Below are 19290 nucleotides of genomic sequence, written 5' to 3'. Positions count from 1 at the left end.
TTTAGATTTTTTTTAAAGATAAAAAGCTCAGTATTTTTAGTATATGCAATGAAAACAATATGAAAGGAACTCTCTCGTGGGCTATATTGCCATTTTCTGGGAAGGCATTATGTCTATCCCCAGTTCTAATTTTCTTTTTCACCTCAAAATGTTAGTATTCACTGTGACTTGTATTTGATTTGTTGGAGTCTTAATAATGGCTAAATTTAATTCTATTTTTTCTCTTATTATAATCAGCCCCAGGTTTTTTTTTTTAAAATCCACACATTATAAATTCAAAAACCAACTTGTATTACAAGTCAGATTTTCAACTGCATGAAGGATCAGCGCCCCAACCCTGCATTGTTCACAGGTCAACTACATATGTGCACACACGCATGTACATATAGTGTTTATAGATATTCAAATGAACATACAGGTTTGCTGTATTTTCCATAAGGTAATGAGCACTTTCTATGCAGCAGGCACTGTGTTGTACAGGAGACCACCTTTGCCTTATGGAGCTTACATTCTAGTTGAAACAGTGATAAAAAATGAATTAATACATCAACCAGCTGAGTAGAGACTGTGATCAGAGCCGTGTGGGACATAAACAGGGTGCTGAGACAGACGAAAGCTGGGAAAGCCGACTGTAGGTGGGAAGTCATCTTCAGTAGGGCCTCATGGAGGTGAGTGATTGATCACTACAGCGGAACAGAAGGCAGGCCAGTGTCATTGGGGTGGGGTCAGTGGGGCAGGCAGGAGACAAATCAAGCAGGGCTTCATAAACCACGGTAGAAATATAAATTGAAATCTAGGGGAAACTGGAAGTCATGAAGGGATTCATAGCAAGAAGTGGCATAACTTGATTCAAATCTTAAATGGATCACTTTTGCTCCTATGGAAAGAACGTGTCTCTACGGGAAATAAAATAGTGACTTAAACAAGAAAGAGATTCCTCTAACATAAAAGCGTTGTGGAAGGGGTGAAGGGTCCCCGATGGGCCCAGCAGCTCTACATCCATCAGAAACCTAGTCTCCTCTATCGCCCTGCCCGTTGTCTTAGAAAATGGTTCCCACCCACAGAGGTGCAAGATGGCCAGAGCAATTCCTGACATTATGTCTGAGTTCTGTACCATAAAAGAGGGAGAGCAAAAGACAGAAGCTTTCCCATCCTGTCCAAATCAGCTTCCTTGAAGCATCCTCTTTCAAAGTCACACAAAACACCTCTGGTTACATCTCACTGGCCAGAATTTAGTTACACGGTTATACTTAGCAGGGGAGATGAGGAAATATAGTCTTTCGCTTACAATGTCTATGTTCATAAGATACTTAAAGCTATCAGAACAAGCAAACAAAATATGTTTAATGGCTCAAACATGATACAGAATTACTTCTCACTCACATGAAATCCAAAATGATGTTCTGGATTGGGAGGTGGTTTTTCTCCAAGCAGGGATCTAAGGATCCAGGTTTCTTCTATCTTGTGCCTCTTTCATCTTCAACACCTGTCTTCCAAGATCTTCTTACTTACCTGCATTAAGCCGTGGAAAGAGAAAGAGTGTAGAGAACCACTGTGTGTTTCTGTAGACCAGGACTACGGAGGTGTGAGTGGAAGGGGGACATCACTTCCACCCGCGAATGGCCAGAACTCAAGCGTGCAGCTGCGTATTACTGCAAGGGAGGCTGACAAATGGCATCTAGTTGTGCCCAAGAAAAAGGCCTGGGCTCATGACATGACCAGGCAGCAGCCTCTACCACTGGGGCAATGAGTCCAGCCAAAAACTAGGGTTCTGTTACCAAGAAAGAACCTCGAGAGAGAGGTGGCCGTTTCTGTCACAGGAGGCAACAGTGGAAACAGGAGACCAGTCCTACCAAAGAGCTAGCAAGCAAATAGACACTTGCCATCTGCCAGCAACAAGATGGCACTCTTAGAACCAAAAGATGACACAGTTCTACCACAGATTCTGTTTTGTAATGACGCTTCTGCACAAATATCTCAAGGATTTACTTTCAGCTGACAAAACATTCTCAAAATGAAATGGCTATGATTAACCAATTTATTTATTTGATTGTATTAATATTATAGGAGGCTTTTTAACAGTCTAGATGTGCTCCATAATCAGATGTGAAGGCGTTACAGAAACCCAGCCATGTTTGGCCATATAGAAACACAGTATTAGTGACATAACATTGCTGCAAACCCAGCTGAAGAAATTCCTGGTTGTGAGCTTTTACATATAATGTGTTCATTTTGAAATACTACTTTTATGTTCCAAACTTCCGTTTCCATTGATCATTTATTATAATTTTAGAAAAATCTTGAGTTTTATTTAATCTATAAAATATAATACTTTGCAAGAGGGGAGGGTACTGCCTGGGGGGTCCGCATGTGAATCTCAGTGCACACGACCATTCTCACTCAGATAATTCATATCTGTGACATTTACTACGATGTTCTGGGACAGTTTAGTGGGTCTAACGTAAGTGCAGAGTCTTGAAAGGACAGACGAGCAGGCCTTAAAAGATAGAAAGGAGACAAACGCCAACATAATGACACTAGGAGGAGAATGAGTAGGTTTAAACACATACAAATCAATCAGAAAGTAAAGTTAATTTAGCTAAGCGGTCAAGAGCACAATAGTTGAATTATGTCAGACCTATATTCAAATTCTCACTCAGCCACTTAAAAGCTATGTAAAACTGGAGAAGGCACTTAACCTCTCTGAGAGCCTCACTTTCCTCTTCTGTAAAAATGGGAGGAGAATACCAAGCTCATAAAGTGCCTAGCGTAGCTAATGCCTGGATCACACTGTAGTAAACATGTAAAAAAATCATCGTGAGGATTAATAACCAATGGGTTAGCAAGACTAGCCCAGCCAGGGCTTGATGCTAGGTGCAGCTGAGGGGTAAAAAGATAGATCTTCTGTAAAAACCTTTGCAGAAACTCAAACAACTCAGACAGGACAGCATGAATGACACAGTCAGGAAATCTCACATCACATGTTGAAGTCCTAAATGTTTGACAGTGTCTCCAAGCGTCCCAGGAGTTCAGAAGAAAAAGACTTGTGATAGAAGGGAGACCTGGGCTTCATGGATGGGAAATTGATCTGAGCTTTAAAAGCCGTATAGGGTTGGAATAGGTAATTGAGGAACATTTAAGGTGTCTGTGCCTGGGACAGAGTAATTACCCCAAAACGGAATAAATGAATGAATGAAAGTGAAGGAACAAAAGATTAAGGCAGCAAGTCTGGTCTGTGAGTGAAGGAGCTCCATAATCATCACCTCTGGTGGGTGTTAATGTGTTGGGAGATGCATTGGCTACGGTGGAGGGAACCACGTGCGCAGAGCTTTATAAACTGGGTGAGGAGTTTGGGCTGAAGTGGAGGCATGACAGAGCAGAGGGGGAACATGATGAAAGCAGAGCAAAGATTAACCTGGGGAGGGTCAGGAATGTATTGCATCAGGAAGCTGGACTGCAGAGAAGTCGATCAGGACTCTGCCTACAGAACTCGATGAGAGGTTAGGACGCTCCGCTGAGGGGCAGGAAGTGAGACTCCAATACGGATGGCAGTGGGCATGAGACCAGAGGCGCAACCAGGCCCTCAGTATGGGATGAAGGAGACAAGCTCGTGGTGGACTCATTAATGACACAGAATTCGCAGGAACTCTAATAGGCAGGAAAACTGAAGAGAGAAAACAGAAGAGCAGGGGAAGATGGTGAGCTCAGCAATGGGTTTGTTGGCTGAGCCAGCAATGAGATACATAAGTGGAAATACCCAACAGGCCGTTAGAAGTCCAAAATTAGAACTCCAGCAGGCGAACAGAGAAGAGAGGGACCTGGGAGTCGTTACGATAGAGACAGTAAACAAAGGCCATGAAATGTATCAGGTCTCCGAGGGGTTAGTATAAACAGAAAACACTAGAAAATCAAAGACTACTTCTTGCACAATATGTAATTTAAAATATGAAAATGTCCAGGAGTGCTGGGTATGAAAACGTGAGCCTCAGTGGAATCAGTGTCCTCACTAGGCCTCACTGTGACGCTTTGAAAAGCTGGGGGTACTTTGGCTTTTGTGGGCTCCTTTCTTTACTAAAAAAAAAATAAAAAATTATATAAACTTGTTCTTACATACTTGTGATTATTATATTTTTTTCCTTCTGATTTTAAGTATTTTTTGAGACAGGGTGTCACTTTTTCGCCCCGGCTGAAGTGCGGTGGATCTATTTTGACTAACTGCAACTTCTGCTTCCCAGGCTCAAGTGATCCTCCCACCTCAGCCTCCCAAGTAGTTGGGACTACAGGCATGCACCGCTATGCTAATTTTTGTAATTTTTTTTTTTTTTGGTAGAGATGAGATTTTGCCATGTTGCACAGACCAGTCTCGAACTCCTGGGCTCAAGCAATCCTCCTACCTCAGCCTCCCAATGTGCTGAGATTACAGGTGTGAGCCACGGCACCTACCTGGCTCTGATTTCGAAATAAATTAAAATCGAACATTTTCACGAACCCCTAAAAGTATCATGGTCCCTACTACATGTAACAGAAAAGTTAGCCCTGATCATTACAACATCGTGTGACAGTTGGAACAATCCAATGTGTAATGTATTAACAATCCAATGTGTAATAATTAAAAATTACGTATCGTTGACTTCAGAAAGAGAGTGTGTGTATGCGTGTGCACGTAAGGGGAAATCTGCTTCTTTTTTTAATGTTATAAGCTAATATTTTAATTGTCCTTGATTTTCATAGGCCACACCTTTCTTCAGCTGAAGTGGCCCTGAGCCGTGATGTTCTTCAAGGGGATTCAGGGCAAGATCAAACCAGCAGTTATCATACCTCACTGTCCTTAAGAGGTTAATTTTATTTTTATGCATTTTTTATTTTCTTAGAGAGAACATCTTGTTCTGTTGCCCAGGCTAGAGTGCAGAGGTGCCATCATAGTTCACTGCAGCCTCGAACTCCTGGGCTCAGGTGGTCCTCTTACCTCGGCCTCCTGAGTAGCTGGGACTACAGGCATGTGCCACCACACCCAAGACATTAATTTTATTTAAAAAAATGTTAGATTCTGCCCCTCAGAGAATATGATTCCCTTGTTAACCTGCGTCTTATACACCGCAAGAAGAGTTATTTTTAGGATAACAGTATGTAGTTCTGAGGTATGGTGGGACCTAATTTCTGTTTCCTGTATAAAGTGAAATTTAGACCCTAAAAAACATACCTGTCTCCTCAAATTGGAAACTTAAAACAGGTTAATTTAATTATAAAGAATTTCAGGCTGTAAGTGGTGGCTCATGCCTGTAATCCCAGAACTTTGGAAGGCTGAGGTGGGTACATCGCTTGAGCCCAGGAGTTCGAGACCAGCCTGGGCAACACGACAAACTCCTGTCTTTACAAAACATACAAAACGTCAGCTAGGTGTGTTGGTGCACACCTCTAGTCCCAGCTACTCAGGGAGGCTGAGGTAGGAGGATCACCTAAGCCTGGGAGGTCGAAGCTGCAGGGAGCCGTGACTGCACCACTGCATTCCAGCCTGGGCCACAGAGTGGGATCCTGTCTCAAAAAATATATAAATAAAATAAAATTAATTTCAAGGCTCAAAAGGAGGAAAAAGATGAACTATAAGTCAGATGACGTTTAAGGGTTTGCTTATCATAGCAAAGGTTCCAGGCAGAGCAGCAAGGGCTCAACTATCAAGAAAATGATACAAAGGGACAAAGTTGAGGAACTACTTCAATAACACAGTTCAAGTCAGTCCACAGACATTTATTGAGCATCTACTATGTGCCAAGTACTGACATTTCCAGCGTGGAGTAGGGGTTTGGAGCTGTGGGGAGGCAGAGAAAAAAAACACATAAAATAAATACAGAGGGAAAAAAGTTCAGTAGGTACAGGATATTTCTTTAAGAGTCAAAGTGGGGAAATGATGCCAAGGAGTGATATCTAAAGTGGCAGATGACTCAGAAGGGATTGGAGCGCTAAGAGCCTCTTGGTGATGGTCACAGGGAAGTCACTAGCAGCTCTGATGATAGCTATTTCCATGGAGTGGTGGATGTGGAGGACTGCTAAGTAGCAGAGGTCATTCCTAAGGATCCTGAAGTCTGGCCATGAGCCGCAGCAGAACTGGTTGGTTTTAGAAGTGCCTGCTTTAGCACAGTCTGGAACTAACCTAACATAAAAGCCAATGTGAATCAAGGGCTTGCCGTGAACCATGCACTGTTCAAGGCATTTTGCACATCATTTAATCCTCCCATGAACCTCTGCAGTAAGGACTATTTTTAGACCCATTTTTCGCAGATAGGGAAATTGAGACACAGAAGGGTTAAGTCACTTGCTTAGGATCACTGAAGAAAGTGGGAGAGCTGGAATAAGAACTCAGGCTCTCTGACTCTACGCCCTGCGCTTTATCTGCTGGCTGATACTGATACCGAGGGGTCTCTGGACATATCCTTACATCTCATACTGGCTTGGCAGTGGGTTTTGTTGTTGCTGTTGTTGTATCAATTTACAGAGGCAAGGGAAGCGCAGAGAAGTGGTGTGTTGACATAGCAGGCAGTGACAGAAGCAGTGCTGGCACCAGCCACACAGCCTGAGTTACTTTCCCACAGCTTAAACCTCGAAGTAACTGCAGAGCAGAGGGATTTGAGGCTCTGAGCATTGTGTGAAACAGAGCCAGGAAGTGCAAAAGAAGCTAAAGAAGTCGGCTGAGGTCCCCAGAAAGGGGAAGTGGGGACACCATTCAAAAGAACAAACATCTGGCCAGTCTCTGGCCCAGATCTATCTCAACATCCCTGGAACCCCCTAAGGAGAAAAGTTTTTCTTAAGAAGAGGTGACTTTGTTTTCTCTCTCTGAACATTTAGAAAACGCCTGGGTTTCAAAGCCTTTCCTCATTAGGCCCAGGTAGTCTGAGATTCACAGCCCTGGCTTTGGCTTACAGGTGCAAAGCATGTTCCGAACAAAAAACAGTTGAGTACCCAAGAGGAAAAACACCATCCAGGAATAGAGGACTGTAACTTGCTTTTTGAAAAAAATCAAAAGTTAACGACATTTCTTTATCAGCACGGAGTGTGTGCAATTGACCTATAGGCCCTTCTCTGTTAATGAAAATGCATACCTTGGAAATGTGTGTGCACGGACAAAGGAAAAACTGGAGTGGTAATTGTCCTAATGATCGGGTAATAAAGGTAGGCCCTGATTTTTGTGACTCTAGTAATTGCTGCTTCTACTGTCACTACAGCGTACGTAAAATGGTGGTGAAACATCCATCAGAGGAGCTGAAAGGGAGGTAGTATTGTCTGTTGAAGAACAGTAGCGTCAGCAATGACTGCATTCCGGGTGCCATCGCTGAGGCATCTATGAAAAGAGGTCCGGGTGCTTGCCTCTCCAGAGCAACCTGTGTGGACCTTTAACAAGTCTACGTTGATGACATTTTTTTAAAACCCCAACAACATGGAGGTCGAAGTACCAATTGCCATGAATTCAAAAATCTGAGTTTAACTTTTGACTCCCCAAAAACTTAATTACTAATAGTCTACGCATGGACCAGAAGTCTTACAAGTAACACAAACAGTCCATGAATGCATATTTTGTATGTGTCTTATTATATACTGTATTCCTACAGAAGAAGTAAGCTAGAGAAAAGAAAGTTATTAGGAAAATCGTAAGGAAGAGGTACTGGGCGCGGTGGCTCACACCTGTAATCCCAGCACTTTGGGAGGCAGAGGAGGGCGGATCGCTTGAGGTCAGGAGTTTGAGACCAGCCTGGCCAACATGGTGAAACCCCGTCTCTACTAAATATACAAAAATTAGCCAGGCATGGTGGCGGGTGCCTGGCTAATTCCAAGTAGTCCCAGCTACTAGGGAGGCTGAGGCAGGAGAATTGCTTGAACCTGGGAGGTGGAGGTTGCAGTGAGTTGAGATTGTGCCTGGGCAACAGAGTGAGACTGTCTCAAAGAAAGAAAGAAAATATAAAATATATTTGCTATTGATTAAATGGAAGTGAGTCATCATAAAGGTCTTCATTTTCTTCGTCTTCATGTTGAGGAGGCTGAGGAGGAGGAGGAAGAGGAGGGGTGGGTCTTGTTGTCTTGGGAGTGGCAGAGGCGGGAGAAAATCAATGTATCCGTGTACCTGTGCCATTCAAATCTGTGTTATTCAAAGGTCAACTGTACTTTCCTTTAATGCTGTGGTAAATTATAGACTATATAAAGGGTCCTTTTGTAATTGTGAATAATCACCTCTTAATTGATTTCTTTTCTAAGGAATATATCATTCCAAGCAGAATCTTCTTAAAGCTAGTTATATCTGTTCTCAGTAACAGATACAAATGGTCACTGCAATAAAAGATGATAATAATGAAGAGTTAACATGAAAAAATAAAATATTCCTTTCCATTACTTTGGAAATGACACGGGGCAGGGAAGGACCAATATAAAACCTCAAAGCTGTGCATTTTTTCTGTACATATCACCTCCAAATGGTTCTGTAGTCTGAAACTCAGCCTGCCAGTCTTTCTCCTTGAGCTCAGTCTGTCACTGTGTGGCTCAAGAATGCTCTGAATGAATGTGTGGTTGAGAATGGAATTTACCATAGTCATTTTCCCTCCCAACATATCTATTATTAAAAAACAAAAAAAAAACAAAAAAAAAAAACAAAAAAAAAACTGTCTACAGTAATTTACAAACTTTGTTTTCTTTCAGGACAACACAGCAAGCTACCATCTCATATGCTCCAAGAAGAATCGACTCTTCCCCAAACTTCCCCAACTTTAAGGAGGTCGGTGGTGGGGTGGGCGGAGGGGCGGTGGGCGGAGGCGGGAAATCCTGGCCTTAGTGATAGGATATGGTGTGATGCTGTTCTTCTGTGTGTACCGTCCCATGGGGTGCCTGAGGATGCAGTGCTGGCTGTGGTCCAGGTAAATTGGAGGCAATCCTAGAAGTAAGAACATCCATCATGCTTAGTAAGATCTTAGGCTGTAATGGCTGCCTTGAGTCTTCAGACATTTTTTTAAGAAAGCTCCCGGTCATCAAGCACTCTTTCCGCCTCTGCTGCCATATGTTTTTCCAGCTGGACTTTCACCAGTCTTCCACTCTCTAGAAAGTTCTTACTCATTCAGCCCAAGGGTATCTCATCTGCTTTTCTGACGACTGCTGAAAGTTTCAGCAGGCGTCCTGGCCGCATGGAAAATCAAGCTAGCTAAGCTTGCGGATGAAGGTCTCCAGTTATGAGTCTGTGCCTTCAGATGCTGTTGCCTTCCTTATTCAATTTAAATTTAGAGAAATTTAAATAAACATATATAAATGCGTGAAACTGTATATGAAAAAAGTCCTTATTAGTATGCATTCTCTGGGACTCAGACATCCTCACAAAATCCAATGGCAAGGAAATTTAATAATTGTCTTTTAAGAATAGTTTTTGTCCAAAGATTGGAATCTACTCTTTTTTTTACTCTGATCAGCCAGTGACCTCTGAACCTTGCTTCTCATTGTTCATCTTCTATTCACCGGGGGTACTGAGGATGTTTTTGCTTTTCCAGATGCTGTTTTGACAATTGGTTGACACAATGGCTAGAGTTATGACTCTTGGATATGCATCATAGTTATTTGCCTATGAGATCAGGTTCACTCTTCCAAACTTTTTTTTTTTTTTTTTAAGAGACTGGGTCAGGGCCGGGCGCGGTGGCTCACGCCTGTAATCCCAGCACTTCGGGAGGCCGAGGCGCGTGGATCACGAGGTCAAGAGATCGAGACCATCCTGGTCAACATGGTGAAACCCCGTCTCTACTAAAAATACAAAAAATTAGCTGGGCGTGGTGGCGCGTGCCTGTAATCCCAGCTACTCAGGAGGCTGAGGCAGGAGAATTGCCTGAACCCAGGAGGCGGAGGTTGCGGTGAGCCGAGATCGCGCCGTTGCACTCCAGCCTGGGTAACAAGAGCGAAACTCCATCTCAAAAAAAAAAAAAACTAAAAAAAAAAAAAGAGAGACTGGGTCTTGCTTTCTTCCCAAGGCTGGAGTGCAGTGGCATGATCATGGTTCATGGATCATTGTAGCCTCAACCTTCTGTTCTCAAGCAATTTGCCTGCCTCTGCCTGCTTAGTAGCTGGGACTACAGGTATGCACTACCACGCCTGGCTAATTTTTAATTTTTTTGTAGAGACCTCAGCCTCCCAAAGTGCTGGGATTGCAGGTTTGAGGCACTCTACTTGGCCTTAAATTTTGTATTTTTTTGTAGAAATGGGGATATTGCTATGTTGCCCATGCTGGCCTCAAACTCCTGGCCTCCAGTGATCCTCCCACCTCAGCCTCCCAGTGCTGGGATTACAGGCGTGAGCTACTGCACCCAGCCGCTCTTCCAAATTCTAACCACGCAGTCTGTTCTTCATGATTCAGACTTAGTTGCTGCCTTGTTGGTCATGTTTCCTTTGGGTGAATTTATTTTTATTTTTATTTATTTATTTATTTATTTATTTTTTGAGACGGGGTTTCGCTCTTGTTACCCAGGCTGGAGTGCAATGGCACGATCTCGGCTCACCGCAACCTCCGCCTCCTGGGTTCAGGCAATTCTCCTGCCTCAGCCTCCTGAGTAGCTGGGATTACAGGCACGCGCCACCATGCCCAGCTCATTTTTTTGTATTTTTAGTAGAGACGGGGTTTCACCATGTTGACCAGGATGGTCTCGATCTCTTGAGCTTGTGATCCACCCACCTCGGCCTCCCAAAGTGCCGGGATTACAGGCTTGAGCCACCGCGCCCGGCCCCTTTGGGTGAATTTAGAATTCAGTTCCTCATCCTCAAAAGTCCCAACTGAAAAGGAACTGATGACACGTTCTCCATGGTAAACCCTCCTTGGGAATCTCTCACCAGGACTTGGGCACTGTGTATCCAACTCCTACTTTAGTGATAGATTTATATTTGATTTACAGTAGAAACTGAGCCCACCACCCATTCCTTACCGGTGAGACCATCCTCTTCCCACGGTCCACCCCACCTGCTGACTGCCTCTCCTCTCCACTAGCTTCCCGGGCCTCCTACCACCCTGCTTCCATTTGCCGTTGGGTATGCCCCCATTTTTCACCTTCACATGACGAGAAGTTCAGGGACAAAAATGATACCTATGATCATGTAAAGAGGTCTTAGAACAGCTGAGCCTAGCAGTAAAAAATTCAAAATGTTGACAGTCCTAGTTTGGGGAGACCATTCAGATTCAGGGAGAGCTATGAAATTGTGCCGTCTGAATTGGTAAAGTATTTTTCAAAGCAGATTAACAGGACACAGTATTATGAGGAAATCACACTGATTTTCACTTTCTTTCTGGCTTGTTGGTTTCACTAAATGCTTAAATAAGAATATAATTACAATATTTCTAAACGATTGTGCAACTGCTCTGAAGCTTGACTATTTACCTCCCACCACTCACGAGAATACAAGTGGTATATATCTGGTAGGTTACCCATTAAACGACTGTGACAGATCGTATTTCTGGTTAATTGTTAGTTCCTTATGACCTTAGACTTTGCCTGTGTATTTAATAACACCATCTGCTGTCTGGGGTAGCAATACCACCTTTTTACATGAGGATTACTGTTCTTACTTCGTAAACAAAAGTGCTCAATCTAAGGTGTTGAAACTCTACCATAGAATTATTTAAATTACACTACCTATGGAAAGCTTAAAGAAAAAAATAGCTTTCTTCTCTATGCTGGCTTTATTGGCTTCAAGTAAAATATCATAATTTATACACCATAATAAAAGTATTTTTAAAAGATTTACAAGTTGTATTCTTGGTCTGCAAAATGAAATGTTTTAAAAGAACACTGTCTCTGTTACGCTTGTTTTGTTTATCTTCTTCCAGCCGAGTTCCTCATTGTATATGATCTCTGAGTAATTTCTCAGTAAAACAGACAATTTTAAAAAAATTCTCACAAAATTGAGACTTAAAAAAAACTCATCACCCGATATCCTGCCTCTCTGTTTTGGAGCATTCTGAGAATCCTACTGGTTTATAAAAACTATTACAACATCTACTAACACATGGTCTGTAATAAGGCAAATGTAGACAGGGTTTGAAGTCAGCTACCTTTGTTTGGGTCTCACAGATAGTGGCGCCTGTGAAATGAACTCTCCATGGTCTGAGTGAGGTGGGTGGCAGGGGGCAGAGTGCTTATGTTTAATTTAACCAGGCCCATGCTGTACAGTATATTAATTTAGTACAATTCTCCAATCCATGAATCAGAACTTCCTAAAAACAGAAGGGCTCTATGTAGCGGGAGAACTGGCTTGCATCTAAGTTGTGTCTCCTGCGTGAGGGGAAACAGCACCTTTCTGAGTCAGGAGGAGGGAACTCCATTCATTTATTCATTCATTTATTTGTTCCTTAAGCCATTGCCAGCCTTCATCCAAAAAGGGGCAGAGGTGAATGAAATTGCTGGTTAATTTTACCAGAGAAAGCTCCCTAATGGTGAAAACTTTTTCACAGTAGCGATGCTATTGAGAAACAAGAATGAGCACTGGAGAATAAAGCATTCCAGGTCAATGTGTGTCTGATTCTGAAGCCTCTGACTTTTGTTATTAACTGTGACGAGGCTCACAGAATTGAGCGCGATATACCCAGTACTTGCATAATTCCTAACTTTATACTAAAATATGGACACTGCAGCGTGTGTGTGTGTGTGTGTGTGTGTGTGTGTGTGTGTGTGTGTTTAAATCACTTGGAACCAGAAAGGTTGGCCTGAACACCCACCACATGAAAATAATCAAGAGGTCATTTGCCAACAGAAAACAACTTCAAAAGTACGGAATGTGGAATTCTGAGCCTGAACCATTTGACAGCATCCCAAAAAGGCATGTCCTGACATGTTTTCAGTCTAAGAGGGCTTCAGCATTCCAGGCTTTTAAAAGAATGTCTCCTATTACAGGAGCTGCCTATCCTTTTCCACACTCTGAATTCAAGGAATCTGGAAGTCTAATTCTGGAACACTCATTTTAAAATATATTGAGTAATCTTTATGTGAAAAGTAAAGTATATGGTGGCTCCTTTTTTGGTTTTTGAAGAATAGTTGAAATGAAACAAATTATTCACATAAGAAAAACACGGAATTTCTGAAAAACATAGAATTTTTAAAAGCTTTGTTAATCAGACCTGTAGAAATGAAAGCCATAATGTAACATGAATGTAACACCATAGTTAACCAAGTCACAACAAATTTCAAAACATCAGAATTCTTTGAATTTACTCTCATAACATCCTTTATGAATTCAGTATATAGCATGTAAAGAAGTCACACAGCCATTAAGCAGTAGACTCCTAGGTGAGAGTCCAAAAACACCTCCAGGCCAGTTTCCATATCCTGCTGACCCATTCAGCCAAGTGCCTGCCTGTGTGTGAAACTGTTTTGTTTGTTTGTTTGTTGGCTTCTTTAACTGAGGGCCTCTCGAAAAATCTGAATAGCATGTGGATAGTATATTAAGTCTTTGCCCATATATATATATATATATATATATATATATTTGTATATACATATATACACATACATACACATAGAATTATAAACACATATACATACACACATCTGTATATGAAATAAGGCCGTCTCTTGAGGAAAGAAAAGTGCAAATATTTTCTATAAGCCCTGAGACATTGAAGTTGGGCTTACATTAATGCTGATGCAGATGTTTTGCCTCGGCTAATTTAAACTAAGTATAGACCGTGGGTTAGATTCTTCTAACCTGAGATTTAGCCCTAAACCAAACAGATATGATATTCTCAGATGATGTGATGCTCTGGTAGCCATTTAACCTCCCGACTTTATTTGGATGGCACAATGCCCCCCAAATAATGGGCAGGCATTTATGGCAGTGTTTCTGCACTGTTTTGTAATCCCATGTGGGTCAGAAGAACGTTGGGCTTGGGTTTGTCAAATTCCTGTGTATTCCCATTACTCCCACCCACCACATGAGAGGTCAGAACAGAAAAGACATCAAGGCCAGCACCCTCTCCTCCACGCGAGAAAAACTGGCCTAGAGTGTCCAACTGACCTGCCTCAGGTCACATGCCAGGTGTATGAACAGAACCTACGGTCCCTCAGTGATCTGTGTAGATATTTACATGTATGCAAAAAAGAACGTATGAGGAAAATGTAAATAGGAGGTAGCCCACCAGTGAGCTAAAGAGAGAACTGCAGTTGGGGAAACCTGAATTCTAACTGTCGTTTAACTGCACATTTTTTTTTTTTTTTTGAAGACAGATTCCTTATTGTCTTGGTGCCTCAGTTCATAAAGTGAACAGACACTGATGTTCTTAGCTGTTGTTAAGAATAACGAATCGGTCTGATAATGCAAAGATAGAGAGATGGATAGGTAGATAGGTAGATAATTGAGAGGTAGGCAGACAGAATAAAAGCAGCCTGACAAATGTTTAAAATCTAGCTACCTGTTAAATGCTAAAGAGAAGAGCCCTCAGGAAGTTCACGTGTGTAGTTCCTAGGTAGGTTTCAGAACCAACTTCCCCTCTCAGGAATTTGCTTGAAGGGCTGGGAGTCTCGCCAGCAAGTCCATCAAAGTTCATTTGTATTTGCATTTTAGCTGTCTGTGACAAGCTTTTTAGTAAACATACTATATTTAGGTAGTCACTTTAAGGAATCCAGCAGTGGTCTCTTGGTAGGTCTCACATCTAGGCTGTCTACAGATATCTGTTTCTTTCTCCCCTGCGTGAACTTCAGTTCTGGGTGTGAATCTTAATTCTTTCAATGGTTTTACGCTCTGCCTCACAAAGAGGCATTAACATGTGGGCACAGAAATGGATGTGCCAATTCATACAGGAATTCACTCCAACTAATAAAGGACGGTCCTCAGTCCGTCTGTTTAACTTTCCTTCCTCCTGTGGCAAGCTCTCTGTGTCTCCTTTACCTATAAAAATGACCACCATTCCTCCCGTGCCAAAAAAACAGGTGTTGCCACTTGGGAGGCTGAGGCAGGAGAGTCACTTGAACCTGGGAGGTGGAGGCTGCAGTAAGCTGAGATTGTGCCACTGCACTCCAGCCTGGGTGACAGAGCGAGACTCCGTCTCAAAAAGAAAAAAAAAAAAAAAGATGGCAGTCTCAAAAAAACAATACTAACAACGAAAGTCCATTTGAGTAATTATGAACAACTTGTACTCCATAGCCCCCTTAGAACCGTGATATTCTACGCAATATGTTATTTCACACTTTTTTCTTTTTAGTACCCTGCAGCCCATTGTATTTATTTGTCTGAGTGCAAAGTAGTTAGGATTGGACTCCTACAATTTGGAATTAAATGATGAGTTTTTCCTATTTTTAAGAAAATAGATCACAAAGAGTTGGAGGTGTTGTATTCCAATTTGGTGAGTGCCAAAACCATTTCATCACCCAACTGACTCCCACAGTTGAGTCTTTTATCCTCACACCAACATCAGTTTGTTTTTTTTTTTTTTTGAGACGGAGTTTCGCTCTTGTTACCCAGGCTGGAGTGCAATGGCGCGATCTCGGCTCACCGCAACCTCCGCCTCCTGGGTTCAGGCAATTCTCCTGCCTCAGCCTCCTGAGTAGCTGGGATGACAGGCACGCGTCACCATGCCCAGCTAATTTTTTGTATTTTTAGTAGAGACGGGGTTTCACCACGTTGACCAGGATGGTCTCGATCTCTTGACCTCGTGATCCACCCGCCTCGGCCTCCCAAAGTGCTGGGATTAACAGGCGTGAGCCACCGCTCCTGGCCTTCCAACATCAGTTTTTATCGAAGGTTCATAAAGACCAGCACAAAAATGGTCTGCCATGTAAAGAGCCCCGCACTAGAGCTGGTGTTGTAGCAACTGTGCCTTACCTCTGTCAGCTCCTTTTGAATGTTCACTTCTCTTTGGATTGATTGTTCTATGAACTATACTAAAATTTTCCTTTTTCTTATAAATATAGGTATAGATAAGAAAAGCTTAACACCTTTTCTGTAAAAATTCAGATGTTAACACTTTCTGGGACTCTGTGCTGTGCTTACATGACTTTTAACAATGCAAAATGCAAATAGAATATTTTTGACTACATCCTTAGGCAACAGACTCATACCTAGATATCAGTTCTGACACTCACTTTTCTTTTCTTTCTTTCTTATTTACTTTTTTTTTTTTTTTGAGATGGAGTCTTGCTTTGTCGCCCAGGCTGGCGTACAGTGGCATGATCTCGGCTCACTGCAACTTCCGCCTCCCAGGTTCAAGCAATTCTCCTGTCTCAGTCTCCTGGGATTACAGGTGCCTGCCACCACGCTCAGCTAATTTTCGTATTTTGAGTAGAGACAGAGTTTCATCATGTTGGCCAGGCTGGTCTCAAACTCCTGACCTCCTGATCCTCCCTCCTCGGCCTCCCAAAGTGCTGAGATTACAGGTGTGAGCCACCGTGTCTGGCCTCTGACACTCACTTTTCATGTTACTTTAGGCAAGTCAGGTTTTTAGTTTCTGAAAAGGATGACAAGATAATATAATTTATCCTTGAAATATCTTTTTAAAATGTTCATATGAAAGATATAGCAAATACCATGCCATCATACTGTTCTCTAACCTTTTAGAATTGTTACCTTATTTGAGTTTTTCAGTTCCTGTACTATGGAATGTGTACATAGGAGATGTACATTTTTTAATAGGAAAACTAATTTGAGAGGAAATTTCCCACTTTTTATTTTCAAACTTTATCTGTGAAGTTAATTCACAATTTGTCAGCATCTTCCTACTGATATCCTTCAGAGGGTTTCAGTGAGTGCCTTAAATATTGTAAGTTAAACCCACATCCAGACATTATTCCAGAAAAGTGCATTGCATCCTGCTTTTTCCAAAAAGTCAATAGGAGGTTTACTGGCATCAAATGGCTGTTGAATCCCTTCCAATTCTACAAATTTCCTTGCAGACTGAGCAAGTGTGTGACCTCAATCTCTCCTTAGTCTGTTTGTCTGTTTCTCACTTAGCTCTTTAAATTCTGACACAGTATTTAATCTTCATCAAGACCCCAAATTTTGCTCTAAATAGGGACCTATACATATGTTGACATATAGGCTGGTGACTAGCAGCTTCTGTGTATAATATGTGGATGATTAAGAGCTCCTGTGATTTTATTTGGCTTGATTCTTAGACCCTCCACAAAGAGTTTATCTCCTCAACATGCAAAAGTCTCTTTAATATCTGTATGCTCTTTGTGCACAGGGGAGGTAGGCTATAGAGAGAGGTCAAACAGAGGGAAAGTATTTCTAAAAAAGAATATTTGCAATTTGAAAAACAGTGAGATTGTCTCATAAAACGCTGTTGCTTAGAAGGAAGACTCGCATATCAGTTACAGAAGATCATTTATGTCATGGTGCTCCATAGTATGCACAGCTATATTCATATAAACAAATGTGTTCAAATATATAACTTTAAAAAAAATCAGAAAAGCCCTGAATATTATGTGTGCTCTTCTAGCCTTATGACACTTTTGCCAAAGCTGAAGAAACCCGCAATGATGTTCACAGAAATCCAGATGAAATGTGGCTGCATTTTTTCTTTTCTTCAAATATGCCAAGGTCAGAGTTTAAGAAGCCTTAGCGTGGTTGCAACATGATGCTATTTAAGGAACCAGCATTCTAAAGAATGAAGGCCGTGATTCCACCTCTGGATAGAGGGTGAAAGCCGTGAACTCAGCAGTTCCTAGGAATGCCGTCTATCTATCTCCTGGATGCACCCCCAAGCTGCTGGGGAGATGGGGTTGCCCCCTTCCTGCAGCTGCATGTCCTGGGGGCAAAGTTCCATTGAGGTGCTCTTGTAGGAACCCTTTCTCTACACTGTGCTATAGAGTGTCAGCTCAGGGCTTCCGTGTGCTAAAAGCTGCTTGACTGGTGTAAGCTCCCGGGACCAGATTCAGATTTTAGATGTTTAACGCTCACACAGTAGAAGCCCATTTAAATCGCAGTGTGGGAAGGTCCCATTTGTTCTATCCATCGAGCTCTCGCTTAGAACTGCTCTCTTAGGTTTGCCTTCCAAGCCACTTCCCTTATTCCTGCTTTTTTGATAGTGTCATCCTGAATGGCTTTCCTTTTACTCCCAAACCGTGATTTTTATTAAAAAAAAAAAAAAAAAAAAAAAAAAACCTTCAGAAATTAGAGCTGGAAAAGACTGTTGGTTTGTCTAGTCTCAGCAGGAGTGTTCTCCATAGAATATTTCCTTTAGTCCTTAAGGCAAATTGCAACATTTCAATGTTCTGGCGAAAAGCCAGCCTCAACCGGCTGCTTAGCCGACACTTGGCCCAGCATCTGCCTGCCTGTCCGTGTATGAATGTGCAGGAGCACACTGCAGCCAACCCGGTAACCTTGACTCTGAGTGGCAAAGATGATCATAATTCTGTTCTGAGAGGACCTGGTGCCTTAAGCAAGAGGGCAGAGTCTACGTGACTAAAACATACCAACTTCCTCTTTCATAAGTCATCACATGATGAACTACAATTACAATTCCTGCCTTGTCTCTGCGAATTGCAGACGCATTGCCTCACCCTAGAAACCCTGCTCCTGTGTGTGGAGGAGGCGGCTGTAACTGCTGCAGCAGCCGCTTTGGACGGGATCCAACTCCAGTCTGTGCAGGGAGGGAGAGTGGTGGGTGGAAGACAAAAACAAAGCTATGTTTACTTAGCATACATCGATAAAGCTGCTTCAGAGCTACAAGAAAGGCCTGCCAGCATGAAAGACTTCTGATACAATATAAGGAATTGCTGCCCTGGATCCAGCCTTAACCCCCTTGATTCCGGATCGAGCCCAGACCTAAAATAGCCTTTTCATTTTCCATTGGACATTTCATTAGGGAAGTTACAACAACTCAGTTTCGACACGAAACTGGCAGTGTAAAATAAGAAGGAAATGCTCTTCCTTTGCAGAAGAAAAGCTCTGTTCTACAAAGATCTCTCAAGGCAGAATTTGTATCTCTAATTCTATTTTAGGATGGAGTGGCGGGCTCTCCCTCGAGGCCATTACAGTACCAGCTTGCAGATAAATGAGCATAATTAGGCCACAGCTCTAATGGTGAGTTGTGTTTTTTTTTAAATATGTTTCAGTCAGTGCTTAGTGGGCCATCTCTTGGGGGTGTTGAGTTGGTTCATTTCTCTGAAGCACAAGGACTGGGCAGTGACACAGTGGGTGAAGCCATGTGCTGGGACGAGTGTCACAGGGTCTCCGAGGAGGGTGACCAAAGGGACAGGTCCTGAAGGCAGTGTGCAACAGCAGAGCCTGGGAGTGACCAAACCCGCTGGCACCAGCTGCTCCCGGGAAGGATCTGGGCAGGCCCCGCTCTCCCAG

This window comes from Saimiri boliviensis, chromosome 14 (assembly GCF_048565385.1).
Source record: "Saimiri boliviensis isolate mSaiBol1 chromosome 14, mSaiBol1.pri, whole genome shotgun sequence".
Taxonomy (NCBI): Eukaryota; Metazoa; Chordata; class Mammalia; order Primates; family Cebidae; genus Saimiri; species Saimiri boliviensis.
The sequence above is the reverse complement of the archived record's forward strand: the minus strand, read 5'-3'. Positions refer to the sequence as shown.